Genomic DNA, 21,882 nt, shown 5'->3' on the forward strand with positions numbered 1-21,882 from the left:
AAAAAGTCATTCAAAACACATTGTAAGAGGCACAGTCAAGGTCTTGTGAAACTGGGCAAAGAGCAAATATGTGACAAAGCCAAGTCCTTGGGAATGTCTGGCCTTTCTCTTAAGGGGATAGGGCACCCAAAGGGCTGTAATGGGAATGCAAATTTAGAAGATCTTCCCTGCCCCTAGGCTAAAGTGCACCTGAAACATGGGGGTGGGAGGCTTGTTTTTCAGTAGATACTTTTTGATTGGCCAGTGGGTCAATAAGGTTGTTACATTCTCTGAGCCAGGAGAAGGCTATATAAGCCCTGATGTGAGGCTTTGTTTTGGGGGCTCACTTTGAGAAGTGTTCTGTGATTTGATATGGATTCTGGGAAGCCATTGTCTGGAGCCCCCCCCCCCCCGCTTTGAAAAACCCAGATGTTGATTGGGTATGGATGTAATGGTTGGACAGTTTGGAAAGCTGTCTACTTGATCTGTTTCTGTCTTGATAATTCTGCCTGTATACTTTGAAGTTCGGGGTGCTGACCTTTTTCCCCTGAACAAGGTAAACGATATATGGTCTGACTGATTAAAGTAAGCTTGTTGACCCATTTTGAGTTGCTTTCCTTTATCAAAGCAGATCCAAGAACCTGGGTGAGCAGCCACCCTGAGGATGCTTGGGGTGCTTGCTGCTACAAGGGCCCATTATGCTTTTCTGTTAGAAGATGTGTATGAGTTCCAATATGATAACATACACAGTTAGGGGTCACAGTGGATATACTGCTGGGCTTAAAATCAGGAAGACCGGAGTTCAAATCCAGCCTCAGTCATTAGCTATCTGTGTGACACTGAGCAAGTCCCTCAGCTCTCCTCAGCCTGTTTTCTAATTTCTAAAGCCTCACTTGTAAAACAGGAATAACAATAAATAGCCCCTTCCTACCAGGGTTTTAAACCGGCTCAAATGAGCTAATATTACATAAACTAGCAGGGGCAATGGATAGAGTAGTGGACTGGAGTCAGGAAAACCTGAGTTCAAATCCTGCTTCAGACACTCACTAGCTGTGTGACCCAGGGCAAGTAACTTAACCTTTGCCTGCCTCGGTTTCCCCATCTGTAACATGAGATAATAATAGCACCTTCCCTCCCAAAGTTCTTGTGAGGGTAAAATGAGATAACATTTATATAGTGATGGGGCGGTTCAGTGGCACAGTGAATAGAGCACCAGCCCTGGAGTCAGGAGGACCTGAGTTCAAATGTGGCCTCAGACATTTGACACACTTACTAGCTGTGTGACCTTGGGCAAGTCACTTAACCCCAATTGCCTTGCCTTCCCCCCCTCCAAAAAAACCATAAAAATAAATATTTATACAATGCTTTGCAAACCTTAAAGCATTATATAAATGCTAGCTATTCTTGTTAATAAGATCCAAAGCCAGGCTGGGGTCTCTAACCAAGTTCACAACAGGAATTGGAATAGAAAACTGGAAGTTCTCAAGCAATCTGGTGGGACACTGAGTAAGAGTGCCATCTTCCCAGGGTGGCTCTGAGTCTCAAAAGAAGTAATATAATTAAAGCACTTGCAAACCTTAGCATGCTCTAGAAATGCAAGCAATTTTCAAAAACAATCCAAACACCCCATTTTAGCTGCCCCTCCCTTCCAACAGATCTGACCCAAGCTGCTTACTTACAGGCCGTGAGAGCTTAGGCAAGTCAGTGCCAGGCCTCAGTTCCCTCCCACACGATGGCTTGAGTCTTGTGACCTGGAGCAAATCGGCTGATGTCTCTGCCAACTTGAGATGCTAAGATTCTGTAAAACAAAGAGTTTGAATCAAATTACACCTAAGGTCCCTCCCAACACAATCATCCCATGTCCTAAGAGTACATATGGGATGAGAGAGCAATACTTGGGTGAAATCACCTAACCTCTCTGTGTCTCAGTTTCCTCACCTGTTAAATGGCAAGAACTGGAAGACCTCTAAGACCCCTTCCAGCTCTAAATCTATCCTCCCATGGTCCCTACAATCTTAAACATTATCTATTCTGAGGTCCCTGCCTGACATAGTGTATTCTCAGGTCTTTACTAACCCAGCCATTCTGTGTCTTTGGGTCCCTTCTAAATCTTTATGTTCCAATGCTCTGTGCCCTAGGCCCCCACCCGGGGGTTGTGTCCTCAGACATCTGGCTAAGGGCTTTGTCTTTGGTCCCAGAGTCAACAGGGAGCCAATGGAGTTTATGGTCACGTCTGTCACCTTCAAGGATAAGGGGAGTGGCTTCAGCAGGTTCTTTGCTAACCATCTTCAGGGGGGAGTGGAATTGCCTAGAAGTCCCAGAAGCCTCTTCAGGCTCTCAGGATATCATGGTTTTTAAGACATCCTTCAGTTGGAAACCATTCACTGTCCCCAGGGGGAGGCTAAATCCAAAGTCTACTGTAGGGCTGGGGGTGGGGAAGGTAGAGGAAGGACAGGTTTATCTAGGAGAGTCACAGACCTTAAGGGGTGAGAGGGGCATCTAGTCCAATATGCTCATTTACAAAGGAAGAAACTGAGGCCCAGAAAGGCAGGGAAAGTGGCTTACTAGTAGCAGAGCAGGACACTAGCACCAAAAGCTTCCAACTTAAATGTCCTCACCTTTCTACTATCTCTGAGGATTTAGAGCTGGAGAGGCCCTTAGCAATCAGCTAATTCAGGGGAAGCTGAGGCTCAGATCGGGGAAAGGGACTAACCAAAGGACACACAGCTAACAAGCAAAGCAAAGACAGGACTCCAACCCAGGTCTTGGGGGGGGGGGGGGGGGGGTAATTTTTCATTTAAAAAAAAATCCCAGGGCAGCTAGGTGGCACAGTGAGTAAAGTGTTGGCTCTGGAGTCAGGAGTACCCGAGTTCAGTTCTGGCCTCAGACACAACACCCACACAAAAAAACTAGCCATGTAACCTTGGGCAAGTTACTTAACCCCAATTGCCCTCCAAAAGGCAAAAGAAAAAAAATCCTGAACCTAACAAATATCAAATAGCGACTCTAGGTCTTCTGCCGCCTGGTCTGGTCCTCTTGCCGCCACCCCTGTCCTCCCTTCACCCCAGACCCACCCTCTTCCCCCCTACCCCCCTTGCCCGTCCTGTTTTCTTCTGGGCAACCTCCCTCTGGGGCCCACAGAGATCCTGCGGCAGCGAATGCCGCTGCTGCTGCCTGCAGCCACACACTGGAAATCCCAAGCCTCTGGGCCAAAGCACATGTAACACTCAGAGCTACAGAAAGACAAAGGGGCCAGCAGAGGCAGAGATGTGTCTAATCACCAGGAGAGACAAAGTCCCCTGGAGGCCATCTCCGCCAGCCCTATGTGCACCCCCTTTGCCGCTCTGCTGCAGAATGTGCCCAAAATCCCAGAGCGTGCTGCAGTCCAAACACATCCCAGAGGTACCCAGAAGGGCCAGATGCACAGGGCAGACTGGTGGGAATCATTCTCAGAACTCCATTTGATACAGCTCTTCACAGTTTACAAAACACTGTCCTCACAACATATGAAGGAAAAGGATGCTGCCTAGCAGACAACATGGTCCTTGCCATGACGGCGGTAGTGAGCTCCTAGTCCAGTACAGGGGAAAGAGGACCAGCCTTGATGTCAGCAGACCTCTGTCTGCCAGTGATCCCTCCTGGCATGCCCTTGGCCAAGCTGGACTAAATAATAGCTTTGATTTCTCTAGCTCTTTAGGGAATACAAAGTATTTTTCTCACAATGAGCCTGGGAGGAAGGCAGTGCAAGTACTATTGTCCCCATTTTACAGTGAGAGAAACTGAGGCTCAGAGAAGTAAAATGCTACAGCCATATGGCTATGGCTACTTAAGTACTGGAACTGGGAATTCTCAACCCAGTCTCCCAGCTCCCAAGTTTCCCAGTGTTCTTGCTACCACCCTAAACAAGATTTCTTCCAGAGCTAACATTCTATGAGTCTCTAAATCGCTAAGATTAGGACTCCCTATGAAGCCCAGTTCCACTGAAATCCAGTCACTTGGTAATGACTCAACTTCAGGTCTTGATAGGAGTCATGCTAATCATAACTCTCTGCAGGATCCTACCCATATAGCCAGTGATTTCCTGCCTTCACTCCAGAAGCACCAGCACAAATGCCTGCGAACACATCACCCTTCCTCCTAGTCTAAGCTGGCAGAGAGGGATGTTTCCCAGAAGCCCCTGCTCCAGCTGAGACTCAGATATGGCGCTTAATAAACACTGGATGACAGCTCAAGATAACCCATTGGTTGAAAATTCCAACACTGTCAAACACACCCGGGTTTCAAAGCTAATAAATCAGGCAACCTCTGTGTGAGTCTGTCACCTGTCATGGGGAAAGGATTAATTGAGGCACAAGGGAATGTCTGGGCTATGTATCACTTACCCTAGGGCCTACAAAGCTAAGGTCAATTCAATGGGGACATGATTACAGACCTGGGCGTCAATAAATGTTGCTTTGGCAAACCTTCCAATGGGAGGTACTGGGACTGGCATGTGGACAACCTAGTGGGAGAACCACGCCAGTTTACTGTAGTGTTTCACAGTGCTGGCACCTCAGCCTCCTCACCAAATAGTTTTCCTACCCCATTCCAAAGGGCCCAGTACAAGTGCCATCTCCTCCAGGAAGGCTTCAGTGACTACTTCAGCCCACAAGGATCTTGACCACCATTCATCTGTCACTCATGTTGCTCATTGTTGTGTACGTGTAAATGAAGGACCAGAGGTCAGATCGAGGAAGGATCTTAGGGCATAGAATGTCAAAGTGAAAGTAGCAGAGCTGAGGGAAGCCTTAGAACATAGAATATAGAATTTAGAGCCAGAGGGAACTTTAAAGGACAAAGTACAGAATGGAGTCTAGACTCATTTTAAAGGAGAAAACTGAGGTTCATAGAGGGAAATGTCTATCATAAGCCAGAATCCCACAGCTGATAAGCTGCAGAGCAAGGATTCCAAGTCTGGACTCTCAACCCACTGCTCTTCCCAATACCCTCAGGCCTTCCCTGAATTCAGTACCCTCCATGTAGAAAAAGCAACTAGGGGAGGCCACCAGACCACCAGCAGTCTCATTACTTCTACAGGTATTTTACAGAGGAGATGAGAAATGACACACAACCACCACCTTTTCTATCCATTAATAATGCGGGCTTCTGCCAGACAAAAGAGGTAGACCATGTGCTCTAATTAGAAAAGCTTGGAACAGCCCAAGGCCGGCATTCCCCTCCTTCCCAAAGAAACACACACACACACACACACACACACACACACACACACACTCTCTCTCTCTCTCCCCTCTCTCTCTCTCTCTCTCTCTCTCTCTCTCTCCCCCTCTCTCTCTCTCTCTCTCTCTCTCTCTCTCTCTCTCTCTCTCTCACAGCATTCCCAAGAGGAGGGCCCCTCATCAGCACCAACCTCGATTTACAAACCCATTACCAGAGTCCTTATTTCCTAAATGCCTCTGACAGGAGGAGGGGTCTGAATTCACAACTCCGAGGCAACACAGCAGCCAGCTGAACATGGAGCACAAGCCTGTTTTTTCCCCTCTACAGCAGAGCAGCTGTTTCCACTTAAGCTGAGCACATTTCACTGGATGAGGAGAAGAGTAAGCCATGTGATGGTTACATCCCCCCCCACCCCGAAGCTCCAGTTTCTGACTGCCTGAGCAATCTAATCTCTCCTGCAAGTTCCCTTCTTCAATGCTATTCTCTGACCTGATGTATATAACCTATCTAGCTGATCATGGGATATCATTTTGGTAATTAGGCCTCAGTTTCCTCATCTGTCATATGAGGGCACTGGACCAGATGATCCCTAAGATCCTTCCTGACTATAAAAATTCTACGTTCTTCAGCCTATTACAGTCCAGCATTCTATGACTCTAGGATGGGAATGGGTACAGCTCCCTGACTCCATGCTGGACAGCTCCCAGTGCTAGCTAGCTAGCTCAGTGTGACACAGACATAGCAGCAGTCTGCTATCACTCTTCTTTCCCCATATTGGCGAGAGTTAAAATTTTACCTACTCAGAAACAGAGCAGAGAAACACAAGGTCTGATTTTTCTCTGCAACATAAGAAAAGCTAGCAGGAGAATCAGGGCTGGATTTGCCCACAGCCTGGAACAGGGGGACAATATTCCCCTTCCCTTGTAGCTGAACCTCCCTTGAAGCCTCTTAACAAATTGGTCAACCCTCAGTGCTCCCCTCCCCACACACACACACATTCCCTGTGCACCAAAGGATGGGGAACATCTGGAAAGATCCAAGATCTCCGCAGGGAGGAGGGAACTAGGACCCTGGGCCTAGAAATAATAACTCACATGTCTACCGTATTCAGGGCTTGCCAAATGCTTTTCCTTACAACAACCCTGTGAAGTAGAGAGTACAAGTTATCTTAGCCTCCATTTTTCAGATAAGGGAACTAAATTGGAAGGGAATTGCCCACGGTCACACAGCTATTTAGTATCAGAGCCCAGGTTCCATGATTTCAAACCTAGTACTCTCCACTAAAGCAAGTACAGGAAGAAGTCCGAGGGACAGCTGCTTCAATTTCTTCCAGCCCAGGCATTCTTAAGCTTTCTCATGTATTAGACCCTTGTGACAGACTGATAGAGCCTATTGGGACCCCTCTCAGAATAATGGTTTTAAGTGTGGAAAATAAAAAAGTGTGGAAAAAAGAAAACTAATTATATTAAAATTAAAATGTGATTTAAAAAAATTTTTTGTTATTACAGACTCCCTGAAGTCTAACCCAGGTCAAGACCTCCTGTTATAGAAACAGAGAAGCCAGAGAAATTAGTCCACGGAAGCAGTATGGGTAGTGGTGAGAGCACTGAATCTAGAGTCAAAGATTTGAATCCTTACTCTGCTACTTATTAGCTGCATGATGATGGGTTAGGAAAGTCACTTCCCATTTCTGGGCCTCAGTTTCCTCTCCTGTAAAATGGGTTTGGGCTAGATGACCTCTCTGAGATCCCTTTTGAAAGTTCTGACATTGTGATTCCTCAAGCAGCCCATTCCAACTCTGGACAGCTCCAATGGTTAAGAAATAGCTGTTCATACTGAGGCAAAAATCTGCCTTTCTTTACCTTCCCCACCTTGTGCCCTCCTGGACCAAGTAGAACAAGGCTAATCCCTCTTCCCCATCACAGTCTTTCAAATGCTTGATGAAGCAATGAAATAAACCCCATTCATTTACAGAGCCCCAAACCAAAACCAACTCAAATTTTAATTTTTTTAACGAAACATAAAACTATCAAAGCAAAACAGAAACACTAAAACGGTCTCCAAATGGATCCAGTATTTCCTTCCATTGAAGTCCCTGTGACAACTTTCCCACCAAACATGCACAGTTTTCTATTCTGTCTTTGGAGTCTATTACATTGTTTCAGGGAAAGCAGGAGTTTCCGGCAAGAACTGACATTTTTTTTCCCAAGGAGCAAAATTATTGTTGTAATTACCATTCAATTCTGAATTATTAATAACCACTAACGATGAAGACAATGTAGCTAGATCGCATCTGCCTCACTTCCTGACTTCTTCCTTCAGCTCCTGGGGGCAAGGCAAACCTCTGCTGGACTCTAGAGGACTGGCTGAAGAACTTCAAGACAGTGTCATACTGATATTCATTGATCGACAGGTCACCATAGCCATTGTGTCTTTAAGTAGGAAATTAGGGCCCCTGAGGAGGTCCAAGGCAAGTACTAAAGGTGGGCACTACATGAGATTCATGAGCAAGCTATCAGCAGGGACATACTGTGTACCTCCTATGAGCTCAGCACAGCTCTAGGCCCAGGGAAGGGCAAAAGACATGACAAAGGATGCGGAAATTGGGAAGGGGCTTAGAACAGGGAATAGAAGGCTGAGAGGAACCTTAGAACAAAGAATGTCAGAGCTGGGAGGGGCCTTAAAACACAGACTGTCAGAGCTGTAAAAGTACCTTGTAAAACAAAATATCAGGGCTAGAAGGTGTAGAGAGTCCAAGAAGGTGGCAATGGATTCAGTCCCCATTCTGAGTAAGCTCTCCCCAGAACCCAACTGGAGAAGGCAGCAGCAGCAGCAGTTTCCTTAGGATCGCTGGCCCACTCCTGTTACATCATCATCTTGCTGCTGGGCCTGGGGAAAGCAAGACAATATCCCAGGCAAAGAATCAACACTACCCTCCTAACCACGAGCTCACCACTGGAATAACATGTAAAACAGATAAGGCTCACAGAGGCATTCCACTTGAAGTCAGAGGACACGAGTCCCAGTTTGCCACTCTCCTAGTGTGGGTCTATGCAAAAAGCACCTCACCTCTCACACCTGCCATTTTCTCATCTCCACAACAACCTCTGTATCTGGTCCCTTTTCTCAATTCACATGGCCAGTGTCCTAATTCAGGACCTCATCACCTCCCTCCTGGAACACTGCAATGGCCTCCTAATTGGGTTCCCTGACTCTGGTCTTTTCCCTCTCTAATCCACCCTGCACACAGCTACCAAATTATCCCTAAAAATCTGATCTGATCACTGGGATGCCCTGCTCAAACACCTCGAATAAAACACAAGCTCCTCAGCCTGGCATTTCAGATCCTCCCCAGCCAGGCTTCTTTCCAATAGAATTTCATATTCTTCTGTTTCATTCGCTCTCCATTGCAGTCCCAGAGGGCCCAAGATGGGGAAGGTAAAGAAAGGCAGATTTTGCCTCAATATGAGCAGCTATTTCTTAACCATTGGAGTTGTCTAGAGTCGGAATGGGCTGCTTGAGGAGGTGGTGGTTCGAATCACAATGTCAGAGCTTTCAAAAGGGATCTCAGAGAGGTCATCTAGCCCAAACCCATTTTACAGGGGAGAAAACCAAGGCCCAGAGAGGGGAAATGACTTTCTTAACCCATCATCATGTAGCTAACAAGTAGCAGAGTAAGGATTCAAATCTTTGACTGCAGATCCAGTGCTCTCACCACTACCCCCACTGCTACCGTGGAATCATTTCTCTGATTTCTCTAAATTCACTGAATTTGACACCCCATCTCCCACCTCCATGCCTTTGCAAAGGCTCTTCTCAATTTATGGAATGTATTCTCTCCTCAACTTTACCTCTTAGAATCATTCTTTTCCTTCAAGGCTCAGCTCAGCTGCCACATCCTATGAGAAGTCTCTTATCCCCCTAGTTTTTAATGTTCCTCCTCAAATAAATAACATTGTATTTACCCATCTGTGTAGCTGCCACACTCCCCCAGCAATGTCCTGAGGCTAGGGACTGTTTCATTTTTGTCTCTGTATGCCCATCACCTGGCACAGTGCCCCTGCCCACAGGTAGGGGTTTAGGTAGCTAGTGAACAAAGTGAGCCCTGAAGGACCGTATCAAAGTGAGCTCCTGGGCAAGTTATTTCACCTGTGGCCTCATTTTCCTCATTTTAATGAGGGAGTTGGTCTTGATGGCCTCTAAGGTTCCTTCTGGCTCTAAATCTATAATCTACTGTAGATTTATTATCATCCAGAGGTTCCTCATCAATAAGATAGTCGCTTGGTGCTGAATTCTTTGACCACAGCAATCCAGCAGACAAAGACAAATACAAAATGGCCTTCAGTCCTGTGTGACCCCCTTCCATTTCTGCAGTGCTGGTGTTAGAAGGGAAGGGGGCAGAGGGTGGTAGAAATCAGTCTTTTGGCTGTCTATAAACATCAGTCTAGCTATTGGTACTCTAAATGCAAGATCCGTGTCTAATGACCTCAGTGGATGTACTACTGGAAGAAATGAGTCATATCAATCTTGGTATTCCTGCTACAAATGAAACCAGAAAATAAAATGAATTTGCAGCTAAATAGAAGGTTGCTAACAGGTTCTCCTTGGAAATGCAAATAAAGGCACTGGTTTTACCATGTGTCCAAAAGCAACAAGAAATATCTCATGGGACATGTGGTCATCACATAATGCAAGGCTTATGATGAGCTTTTGCAAAAAGACCACCAGGAAGATAATTACAGCTTATGCATCAACATCTGTTGCAGAGGAAGGGGTGGTAGAGAAACTCTATGAAGACCTTGAGAAGACATTCCAAATTAAATCAATATATACTTTTCTACTTGGTAACCTCCATGCAAAGGTGAGCATAAGAGAGAATGGCAAAAATATATGCTGGAAAACATGGTTCAGGAGTCAGAAACAGCAAAAATTGAAGGCTTTTACACCATACAACACCCCTCACACACAAACACCCCTCCCCACATATATGTCATGAATATTTTCTTTAAGAAGAGAGACAGGAGCTGTTGGACTTGATGAGCACTGAAAAAAAAACAACAGAAAACTGATTATATTTTAACAGGAAGTGACTGGTAATTGAAATGGAGGCCATCTCCAAATCAGTTATCCATAGATAACCATACACCAACCTTCTCTGAACAAAGATCAAAAGCAAAAACAAACAAGAAGCAAGAATACAAATGAGGAAGAACAAAAGAAGAAATGTCATGCAACTGAGGCAACTCTAATTCAACTTATTTAAACATGCAGTTGACACTGAAAATGGTAAATGGATAAAGAAACAGACACTGACACAGATTATAATCATTTTTGTAAGTAGTTTAATTTATGTAAAACAATCACCATAATGACAACCAAACATCTCAGCCAAGAAACACTTGATCTCCTTTAACAATAAACTTGTTTGTAAAATCCTAAGGAAAAGGATGGAGAAGGATTATGAGCAGTCTCATCTCCTAAAGCAGGGCAAAACAAGTATGTGAAAAACTTGGTAAAACATCAATTAAGCCAGATCATCCTGAAAATGTTTAAAGATGAAACTAGAAAGAGGTTAATAAGCATATAAAAATGAAAAATATTTGTAAATGTTGCCATAAGAAAGCATTTTTTTCATCAATGACAGGACAGCCACCACATCTGGACTCTAACATCATGGTTCTCAATGTGCTACATCAAGAGGAGAGGGACACGGGGTTGCTAGGTGGCACAATGAATAGAGCACCGGCTCTGGAGTCAGGAGGACCTGAGTTCAAATCTGGCCTTACACACTTAACCCAAAAACTAGCTGTGTGACCTTGGGCAAGTCACTTAACCCCAATTGCCAGCCAAAAAAAAAGAGGAGAGGGACAAGCATTTATTAAGAGCTTGCTATGTGCCAGGCTTTGTGCTAAGTGCTTCACAAATCTAACCTCATTTGATCCTCACAACAATCCTGGGAGGTAGATCCTATCATTATCCCAATTTTACAGTTAAGGAAACTGAGGCAGACAGCAGTTAAGCACTTTGCCCAGATTTACATAACTAATAAATATCTGATACAAGATTTGTAACTCAGGTCTTCTTGATTCTGGGTCCACTGTACTGACAGCTTGTGTGAAAAAGATCTAGCTGTCTTAGAAGACCTCAAGTTAAATCACCAAATGTGTGATGTAGCAGTTAAGAAAATCAATGTGACCTTTGGCTACATTAAGAGAAGCACAGCTGTACACTGCCCTGGTTACAATCACATCTGGATTAGTGTGATTAGGCTAGGGGTCAGATTTTAGGAAGGGCAGTGACAAAATGAAACATATTCACAAACTGAAGTGCCTCCAGGAGGGCAATCAGGATGACAAAGGGCCTGGAGCCCACACCCTACATGGACCTTAAACAAGAAATTGGAGGTGGTTGGTTTGGAGAAAAGAAGACTTGCACTGGAAAGAAGATAGCACTGGATGGGCCATTACATGGAACAGAGGTTAAACTTGTTCTACTTGACCTCAGAGGGTAGAACTGAAAGCAACTGCGGAGGGTGGGGGAGAGGATCTTGGCTAGAAGCCCTCTGAGATACCTTCCAAATGTCTCTAGATGTAGAGCACAGAATGGATGTCAGGAATGTTGTGGGAGTCTTAATCTGAAACATGTCCAAGGTAAGGAGCTCAGTGATAGAAGCAGAACTTGAATTCAGATCTCTGACCACCTAACAGTGCTTCACTTATGGCAGAGGGATCAGAAGAGGGGCCACTACGCCCATTCCTCATTGCTCATCCCAAAGCTGACTAGCACAAAAAGCTGTCAAAATGAAAGTCAGGTTTCACTCCCTAGACAAAGTACCAAACTAAAAGGAAGAAATTCTGGATTCCATTTCCTACATGGGATCTGGAGTGGCTAAGGAGACTCATTTTCATGAGTTCAAACCCAGCTTCAGACACTTCCTAGCTGTGTGACCCTGGGCAAGTCACTTCATCCTGTTTACCTCAGTTTCCTCATCTGTAAAATGAGCTGGAAAATGAAATGGCAAAACACTCCAGTATCTCTGCCAAGAAAAGCCCAGATGGGGTCATAAAGAGTTGGACACAATTAATTGACTAAACACCACCACCACATGAGGTCTGCTTCCTTCTCCCATCAATCAATCAATCAATCAATAAGTGGGAGGGGATTCTGGAAGTATCCCAAGGTTGACAGGTCAAAAACTGAGGAGGGGCTGGGCTGTGTACAAGGTCATTCCGCCCCCTTGTGGCTGCACTTGGGAACTGTGACTTGTCCAGAGTGCTGGGCAGAGGGCTCAGTCCTGGAACCCTAAGGGCCAGATCATGCACACAGCAGGCCAGTTCTTGCAGGTGGCAGTTACCAAGCCAAAGGAAGATACTTTCCCAGCACAACCCCCATGAAACCATAGCATCTAGAGCTGTAAGGGACCTTAGAAATCATCTATGACAAGACAGCTGGACTCTTAACATCATGGTTTCCAATGTGCTACATCAAGATGAGGGGATAAGCATTCATTAAGAGCCTCCCTCCATTTTACAGAGGAGGAAACTGTCATTGATGATTTCTAAGTTGCCTTATGGCCAAAGTTGGGGGATTTGGGGCTGTGTGGTACAACGGTTAGAGTGCTAGACCTGGAGTCCAGAAGACATGCTTTCCATTCCTGTCTCTGATACTCAAAATTTATATGACTAAGAATAACTCAGTCTCTCTGAGCTTCAGGTTCTTCCTCTGTAAAATGGAGATGACAGGAGGTGGCTAGATGGCGCAATGAATAGAGCACTGGACCTGGAGTCAGGAGGACCTGAGTTCAAATCTGGCCTCAGACACTGAACACAAAAAACTAGCTGTGTGACCTTGGGCAAGTCACTTAACCCCAATTGACCTCCAAAAAGGAAAAAAAAAGGATTACTATGAGGCTCAAATGAGGTCATCTTTATAAAGCATAGTGCAAACATTAAAGCACAGTGTAAATTTCACTTACTTTTTATGATTTGTATCCATTCAGAAGGAATCAGGACTTGAGAAGAATCAAAACTGTTTTTTCATCTCCTCCCCCAGAAGACCCTGTTTCTTCCTTACTCTGGACTCTGGCAGCACTACTGAAGACTCTAAGTGAAACCAATGTGACCTTGATAAATGGAAAGGTGGTTTCTTAGCTGGCTCAATGGACAAGACAAATGATATTGGCCCGCTTGCATCCCGACCCCAGATACTGCACAGTCTCCTAAATGTGAGAACTCCTTATCATGGTGGGGAGGGGTCAAGCAAAGGCTGGGTGACTTGGATTTCTGCTCTGGTACAGTCCCTTCCAACTGTGCCATTCTGTAAAAGTCCAGGAGTTTCAAGGACCCAAAATAAATGGCACTGTATACCAGTTGGGGAATCTAGGTGGCGCTGCAGTGTCTGAGATGGGAAGTCAGGAAGACTTAGTCATTTTCCTGAGTTCAAATCCAGCCTCAGACACTTACTAGCTAGGTGACCTGGGCATGTCACTTCATCCTGTTTGCCTCAGTTTCCTCATTTGACACATGAACTGGCAAAGGACAAAGCTAACCACTCTAGTATCTTTGCCAAGAAAGCCCCAAATGGGGTCATGAAAAGTCTGACAGAACTGAAAAATGAGAAAACAGTCTTGCCTTTTTTTACCTTAGTGGAGGGTGGGGGGAAGAACAGCATTATAGACCAATTGTATACATAGTTTATATAATGGCTATGGAGCTAGCTTCTTCCCCACTTCTGTTCCTCTATAAAGCAGTGGTTCTTAACCTCTGACCCAGGCCTCCCTGAGAGAATAAGAAAGATTTAAAAAAAGGGTGGTGAAGGAGGCAGTTCTGTCCGACCTTGTGACCAAGTAGCCCTCTGGTGGTCAATTGTGCCAAAGACCTCAGGCACATGAAGCACAGCCTAAAACAGGAGACTTTTGCCTGGCACATGCTCAGAGACTTGGCAGGGAAAAAAAAGCCCAGGAACCTTCTCCAGAATTGTACTGTTCTGCCACATAGAGGTTTTACCTAGGCCCACAGGGATGGGGAACCTGTATCCTCAAGGTCACATGTGGCCCTCCAGGTCCTCAGGTGCAGCCTTTTGACTGAGTCCAAGTTTGACAGAACAAATCCTTTTATTAAGGGGATTTGTTTTGTGAAGTTTGTATTCGGTCAAAGGGCCTCACTTGAGGACCTAGAGGGCTACATGTGGCCTTGAGGCTGCAGGTTCCCCACCCCTGATAAGGTATCACTCACCCTGAATGGTTCAGAGAAAAGAGCCTTGGATTTGGATCCTGAAGGCCTCATTTCAAATTCCTGCCACTTTCCTATTTTTCTGACCTTGGACAAATTACTCAACATCTTTAAACCTGTTTCCTTATCTATAATATGAAGGGAATTGCTCTATTTACCTACCCACCTATCTATCCTGTCTGTGTATCTTGTCTGACTCTATCCATCTATCTTGTCTCTCTATATCTGTCTATCCTATCTAGCAATCTTTCCTGTCTGTCTTGTGTGTCTGTCTATATCTATCTATCTGTCTACCCTGCCTGTTTATCTATCCTGTCTTTCCATATCTATCTCGTCTATCTGCCCTGTCTGTCCTGTCTATTTCTCTCTTGTCTGTCTGTCCATATTTATCTATCCTATATATCTTGTCTGTAGATCCATATCTATCTTGTCTATCTATCCATCCATCTATTAGTGTGATACGCATAGTCTAATGCACACACACACGCACACACACACACACACACACATTGTTTTCTTTTCCCTTTCTCTGCAGTCCCTTTCAGTTCTAATTGTTATGACCGTCCTTCCAGCATGGTCAGCTACATGGTCGCTATGTAGCCAGTCAGCTACACTGTCCAAGAGGCACATCAGAGACTGTCAACAGTGGGGCCCCTCATCAATCCCGGTTCCCTCGGCTTTGCTACGCCACCACTCAGCAGCAGCAGAGCAGGATCTAGAGAGAAGCTAAGGCGAGCTTGCGCTTTCATAAGGACTACTGGCAGCAGCCACTGCCTTCCTGTGCTCCTATTCTGTCTGAGTCACTGCCCAGCTGTCTGCAGCTGCACAGAGGACCCCTCCAAAGCTTAGGGGCCTGACAAACAGTCCAGCTTGCCACCCTCTCAGGGCAGCTCAGCAGCCCCTAGCCCCTTCCTCAGGAACCCTGGGCACTGCAGATTGAAGGGTTCATATAGGATTGAGAGCTGAAGGCCGGGGATGGGGGGAGAGAGGAGTCTAGAACAACCAAATCCAATCCCCCAAAATCTACAGGTAAAGAAAAATGAATCCCAGAGTGGTAAAGGTTCAAAGAAGGGACCCGAGTCTAAACCTAGCCTCAAAGCCCAGCCCAGGATCCCATGGCCACTGAGGTCAGCTGGGAGGGTGGACAAAAAAGCTGCAGACGCAAGGGTGGGGTGGGGGGGACAAAAGCCTCATCTTCATATTCCTTCTAACTCCAAAATTCTATGAATCCCTGAATCTGCACACATAAAGTCTTATATCACACACACACACACACACACTCTCTCTCTCTCTCTCTCTCTCTCTCTCTCTCTCTCTCTCTCTCTCTCTCGCTCGCTCGCTCTCGCTCTTCCCTGAGCATTGCTCATTCAGGCTCCAAAGAGGGTCTGCACTGGGGGGAACAATCCTAATGTCTACCTGTCCACATGCCCAGGAAAGTGAACTCCATATTCTTCCATCCCCTGCCAGCTCAGACCTGCCAGGGAGGGGCCAGAGACATGGAGACAGTGAGACACCAGAAAAGCCAAAGGACTTCAGATCCAGTCCTGACTCTAGGGGGAGCAGCAGAGTCAGAAAGCCCAGAGCCCAGCTAGCTGCTTCTGCACAGTCACCTGACCTCTTTCTGCCTCAGCTTCCTCATCTGTAAAATGAGAGTGTAACAGCACCTACTTAGAGCACATTAGATAACACATGTCGAGAGCTCTGTGAACCTTAAAGCGTCATCCATAGCCATAGGTATTATTATTGCTATTACTATTACTACCATTAGCCTTGCTACTGTTCCCAAGCACTTTCTCCTCCCCAAGAGCTCAGTGTCTGCAGCATCGTCCTGCATTACCAGCACTAGAGCTGGAGATAAGCTCTACATGCAGCTGTATAACCTTGGGCCAGTCACTTTTCTCAGAGCCTCCATTCTCTTGTCTACAAAACGAAGGCGTAGCTCCAAATCCCCATCAGACTTGAAAATGAAAGGGGCTTGCCTGGATTGCTGATTTTAGGCAGTTAGGTAGTAAGTATAATGGAGAGAAAGCTGGACCTGGAGTCAAAAAGCCTCCAATTCTGCTTCCAACATTATTGATAAATCATTCCTGACACACAGTAGGCCCTTAAAAATGCTCCCCTCCCCCCAGCTGAGTGAATGGGTTAAGCTCCCACAGCCTCAGTTTCAAGGAATAATAAAAGCACCTCCCTCCCAGGGTGCTAGTAAGGATCAAATGAGATACCACGGAATGCTCTGGGCAAACCTTTAAGAGCTATAGAAACGCTAGCTATTGTTATTGTTCCCCAACTTGGAATGTGAAGACCCCCTTTTTAACATCAAAATGTTTCACCAGCTCCCACCAGCACTCAGACCATCCAGAGTCAATAATAGAGAGAAAATGCTTGGTGACCACAAGGACTCCTGGATCCCGAGGTTAGTCCCATCTTCCCCACCCCACCCCCACCCCACTTAGACCTAGAGAACTGGAACCCAGCACAAGAGCAGCTGGGAAAGCAACACCTTGGGCAAAAAATACTCTACCCTCTCAGTGAGGCAAGCCTGTGGGAATGGGTGCCTGCAAATCCAGAGGAGTAAACTCGTCAGCAACCCCAAGGTAGACACTTCAGGATCCCAAAGGGGGAGCACAGGAAATCCAGAAAGATCTTGAGCGAACTGATCCATCTATGAGCTTATTACTGTCATCAAATTCGAGAATGGAGAAGAAAAGGACCTCCAAGATCATTTAGCCCACCTCCTCCCCCTCAATCTACAGATGGAGAAACTGAGGTTCAAGGAGAGAAGTAATATAATCACAAGATTACAGAGCTACTAAGTGATAGAATCACTTCCTCGGGTCTCCTGCTTCCAATCTCAGCAATGGCTCCACCAAACAGCAGCATTCAACAAGATTTCACTGGATTTCACTGTCATCCAGACCAAGGCTATCTTGGTATATACCTTGCCATCTCGCTAAAGCAGGGCTTCTTGGATCCCCTCTAGTGGTCTGGGGAAACCTCTAGACTCCTCAGAATCTTGTTGTTCATGCATTAAATATATAGAATTACAAATAAAACCAATTCTATTATTTTTTTAAAGCCAAGTTCACAGACCCTAGGTTAAGAATCCCTGTTCTAATGAGAGCTGGAGAGAGTGGGAGAATGGGAGGAGGAAGAGCAGAATGATCCTTGGGACCCTTGGGTCAAGCCCTGCAGCACCTGGGCTCTTTCCCCCTCCTCTCCTAGCCAGAGCAAGCTCAGCCTTGAGGGGCCCATGTCTCCCCAAGAAGTCTCTCGGGAGCTCTCCCCTTCCTCACTGATTTTTTTCAGTCCCATATGGCTAAGTCACAGAATCTATCCGAGGTGGGGGGGGGGGGAAGGGAGCCCTGGGGCCAGCCGGACCGACCAGTACCCAAACCCACCCAATGGAGCAGCCGATGTGGGCAACTCCAGTGCCAAGAGTGACCCATTCTACTCTGGGACGACAGCTCGGATTATTGGCAAGTTCCTCCTTCCACCCAGGCTTGATTTGCCTTTCTGCAATGTCCAGCCCTCCCCTCAGGGACCAAGCAGAACAAGTCTTAGCCTCTTCCACAGAAGAATCCTTCAAATCCTTGAAACCAGCTCTCATTCTGCTGCCGACGCCACCCCCCCCCCCCCAGTCGCCAGTCTTTGCTTGTCCAGTCTATCTCTCTAATTCAATTCAATTCCGCCAACGACTGCCTACATTGTACAGAGAGCCCTGTACCAGGTGCTGGGAGAGACACCGAAGACGGCAGCCCCTCGGCTGGCTCTGAGATCTGGTGCTCTAACAGTGGGGAACGGTACAGACAGAGATAACTGGAATACTCACAGTTCGTGGATGAGAGAGAGGCAGAACCAAGTGCTGGGGCAGGTCCGAGGGCCGAGGCTGCCACTGCCAAACGCATCAGCGCCATCCGCTTCTGGGGCTGGAGCCCGAGCTGGGCACTGGTGGGGACTCAGGAAATGCCTGGTGACTGATTCATAGCCTGATCACCCGAAACTGAGAAAGTCTGTGCCAGAGGGTCCCTGATGTGCGAGCGAAGCCCCGCCTCCTCCCAGCCTCCGCCCCCACAAGGTAAGCTTGTTTATGGCTCTCTACCACACAAAGCCACTGCCGCTGCCGCAGCCAGTCGGCTTGAAGGGCTCCGAGAGCCCCAGGGAGGGAAGCGGGGCCTCCTGGACCCTGATGGGAGCCAGGCACTGGGTCATCTCATCACAGGGTCACTGGCACACTCGGGGCTTGCTTTTTCCCGGCTGGCATCATACAATTTCCCCCACATAAATGACAAAGTGCGTTTCGGCACCACTTCTAAACACAAGCTTGTCACTGACCCGTTGGCCAAAGGGTTGCGAAGTAAAAAGCATTTAGTCCCTTCCACCAAGCTCCAGGAGGAGGCCCACCACAAGCACAGCTGGCCTGTTTGCCACCTCCTCTTAGGACTTAAAGCTACCCTGCTGACTTGCTGTCCTAATCTGACATGCAACCAAAAGGTTCCACTATCAACATCAAGGGTCACTTGAGAGAGTTCGGGAACACAGACTGCTGAGAGGAAGAGGAGAGACTTGGGACTGGAGGCTCGCCTACCATCTGGCCCCAGCCTCCCATGCCAGCCTCAGTCCCCAACGTTCCCCTGTACACATTTGATGGTACAGTCTAACTTGACTTCTTGACAGCCACAAACATGATCCCACTTAGGTGTTTGAAATCTTACAGAGGAACAGAATGTTAAAGTTGGAAGGGCCCATAGAGCTCAGCTGGTCTGACCCCATTCATTTCACAAAGGCAGACACCAAGGCCCAGATGAGGGCATGGACCTGGTATCAGACTTGGGTCACATGATTGCAGATTTAAAGTTGAAAGAGATGCTTAGGAAGCATCTAGAGTAACTACTGTCATCTAACAAATAAGGCACCTGAGGCCCAGCTCAGTGCAGGGGAGCAAACAATTCCAGAGTTGGAAGAGACCACCAAGGTCAACCAAGTCCAACTCCTGCCTGAACCACAAATCCCCTCTACAATATGTTGGATAAGTAACCGTCCAATTGTCTCTAAGCCATCCTTTCCATATCCACTAAAATAATGTTCTTTAGGCATAAGTCTGACCCTGAGGCCTCTCTGCTAAATAACCTTCATCGGCATCTAGCCCAAGTCCAAATGTCTCTGATCAGCATCTAAAGGTCTGCATTTCTAGACCTAGGACATCTCACCCTGCTGCACAACTGATCTGTTCCAGCTGTTCCCTGGACTCAGCATACCAAGTCCTACCTCTGGGCCCTTGGAGAGATGGTTCCACATGCCTGTATTGTCCTCCTTCCCAATTCTGCCTCTTAAACTCTTTTGCTTCATTCAAGGTCAGAAAGAGGCTCACCTATTCTTGGCCATATGGTAGCCATGAAAAGGATTTCCTGGGAAGCAGGATTCTGGAATCCAGTCTTCTAGCCCAATAAGGGCAATTTCTTGGGCAGTGATTGTCTCAAGGGTTATCTGGTTAGTAACCCCAGGTTTGAGTTTGGGGGTTTGGCCTTCAATTGAAAAAAGAGAGTTGTTTTTTTTTATTCTAGGAGTAGTACAGAAGAATGGGGTCATGACAGAAAGAAAGAAGAGAACCTCGATGAAGGACATAAAAATGCCCAGAAAAGAACATAAGGAAAATTTAAAAGAAAATAAAAAGAAGTGAAATAGCTTTTAGAGCTAACATGCTGAATTGAGGATATACTTTTATAAAAAGCTATACGTAGTAAGATATGTAGTCCCATATACAATCATCTTTTTCTGTTCTTGGTATATGGAAATGGTCAGCTTTGTTAGTGTCTGTCAATTTCAGAGTAACAAAAAATAAATTAAAAAAAAAAAGCTGTATTGGTCTCTCCATTAAACAGTCTTTCCTCAGAACTGTAGGGGGAGCCATAGGCCAAGGTGGGAGTGGTCATGGGCCTTCTAAAAGGCAAGGCTCAGCTTGGAGCCCTGCGATTCAGTGGAATACTCACTGGCACCAGAGTCAGAAGACCTGATTCAAACCCTATCTCTGCCCCTTACTGTGGGCAAGGCCTTCCCACTCCCTGGGCCTCGGTTTCCTCCTTTTTAAAATGAGGGGGCTGGACTTGATGGATCTCTAGGATTCCTTCCAGCTCTGACCCTAGCTCCATAATCCTATGATCTGAGACTGTATCTTGATGTCTACAGACTGACTGCTTCCCATCCCCTAGCCCCAACTCCTAAGGATTCTGGTCAAGTGGACCTGCCTGCCTAGGGCACAAGCCAGAGGATATTCAGCTTTTTGTGTGCATCATGGATCTCTCTGGCAGTCCCATGAAGCCAAAAGTCACCTTCTCAAAATCATGTTTTAAATACAAACAATAAAATACATAAGATTACAAAGCAACCAATTATACTGAAATACAGTTATCAAAATAGGCTAAAAAAACCCAAAACAACAAGAAGTACACAGACCCCATATGAGGAACCCCTGGTGCAGGCAAAGAATGGAGGAGAGAAAATGAGGAAAAAGAAAAGAATGGAGGTCGGCAGCTAGCAGAGTCTTCCCAGCCAAAAGGCAGCCCAGCGCCCCTGGGCAAAGTCGGCTCCCCATCCTCCATCGGCAGCTCTCCCCAACCTCCTCCCACACCAGCAGCCCCACTACCCTCACTTACTTCACAAGACTTCAAGGATCTGTGGTTTCCCAGTATTGGCCCTCCCTCCCCTGTGGAAGATCAAAAGCCCTCTCGGCTGTAACTGAAAAATCCCTCAGTCTGGTGCTCAGCCTGTCCACATTTTCTGGGCTAGGCCGGGCTTTGGGCAGCAGGCCTACACAGAGCCTGCTCCAGTGCCCCAGGGGACAAGCAAAAGGGAGCAGCAGTATAGGCCAGGCTCCAGTGTGATAGGTCAAGGCCTCTTTGGACCCAAAGGGACAGCTGGGCCTGGCTGCAGCCACTTTCCATGGGGCATCCTTACATTTAGAGAATTCCCCTTAAAAGCAAAGGCAGTCATTTGGGCCTGATCACCATGAACTCCTTGGTTGCTCTTCCACCAGGGTATTTTCTATCAGCAGCTTTTAAGCAGGTGTGTGCTTTGTAAACCAAGAAATGAACTGGAATTGATGGTTTTTTGTAAAGTGGTTGAGTGGCCCTTCAAGGTTTAGTCTCATTTCCAAGGGGTGCGACAAGGGATGAGAGGCTAGTGATGAGAAGAAGAAAAGAAAGCAGAGAGGAGAGGGAGGGAAGAGAGAAGGAAAAGAAAGAGAATGAGAAGGGGAAAAAAGAAAAAGATGGAGAAGCAGTGAGGGGGAAAGGAAAAGCAGAGACACTGAGAAGGTCAAGAGGGAAAAGGAGAAAGGAGGGAGAAGAGAAGGGGAGGAGAGAGGAGAAAAAGGGAAAAGATGAGAAAACAGAGAGGAGAGAAAGGGAACAGGGAGGGGAGAAGAGGGGCAAAGAAAGGGAGAAAGTGAAAAGGAGAAAAT

At 46.5% G+C, this 21,882-nt stretch overlaps 1 protein-coding gene across 1 annotated transcript in view; it reads right to left on the reverse strand.

The window, feature by feature from the left end:
- The window catches only part of NEXMIF (neurite extension and migration factor), a 186,755-nt gene that overhangs the window by 85,803 nt on the left and 79,070 nt on the right, over positions 1-21,882 (reverse strand). The window contains exon 5 of the mRNA XM_069063109.1: positions 1,659-1,777. The gene's annotated coding sequence lies outside the window, so the exon portion shown is untranslated. The remainder of the gene's footprint in view (positions 1-1,658; positions 1,778-21,882) is intronic.

The sequence above is a fragment of the Petaurus breviceps genome, unplaced genomic scaffold, assembly GCF_028583685.1.
Source record: "Petaurus breviceps papuanus isolate PSGF00001 unplaced genomic scaffold, PetGlider_PUasm1.0 90535, whole genome shotgun sequence".
NCBI classification, from domain to species: domain Eukaryota; kingdom Metazoa; phylum Chordata; class Mammalia; order Diprotodontia; family Petauridae; genus Petaurus; species Petaurus breviceps.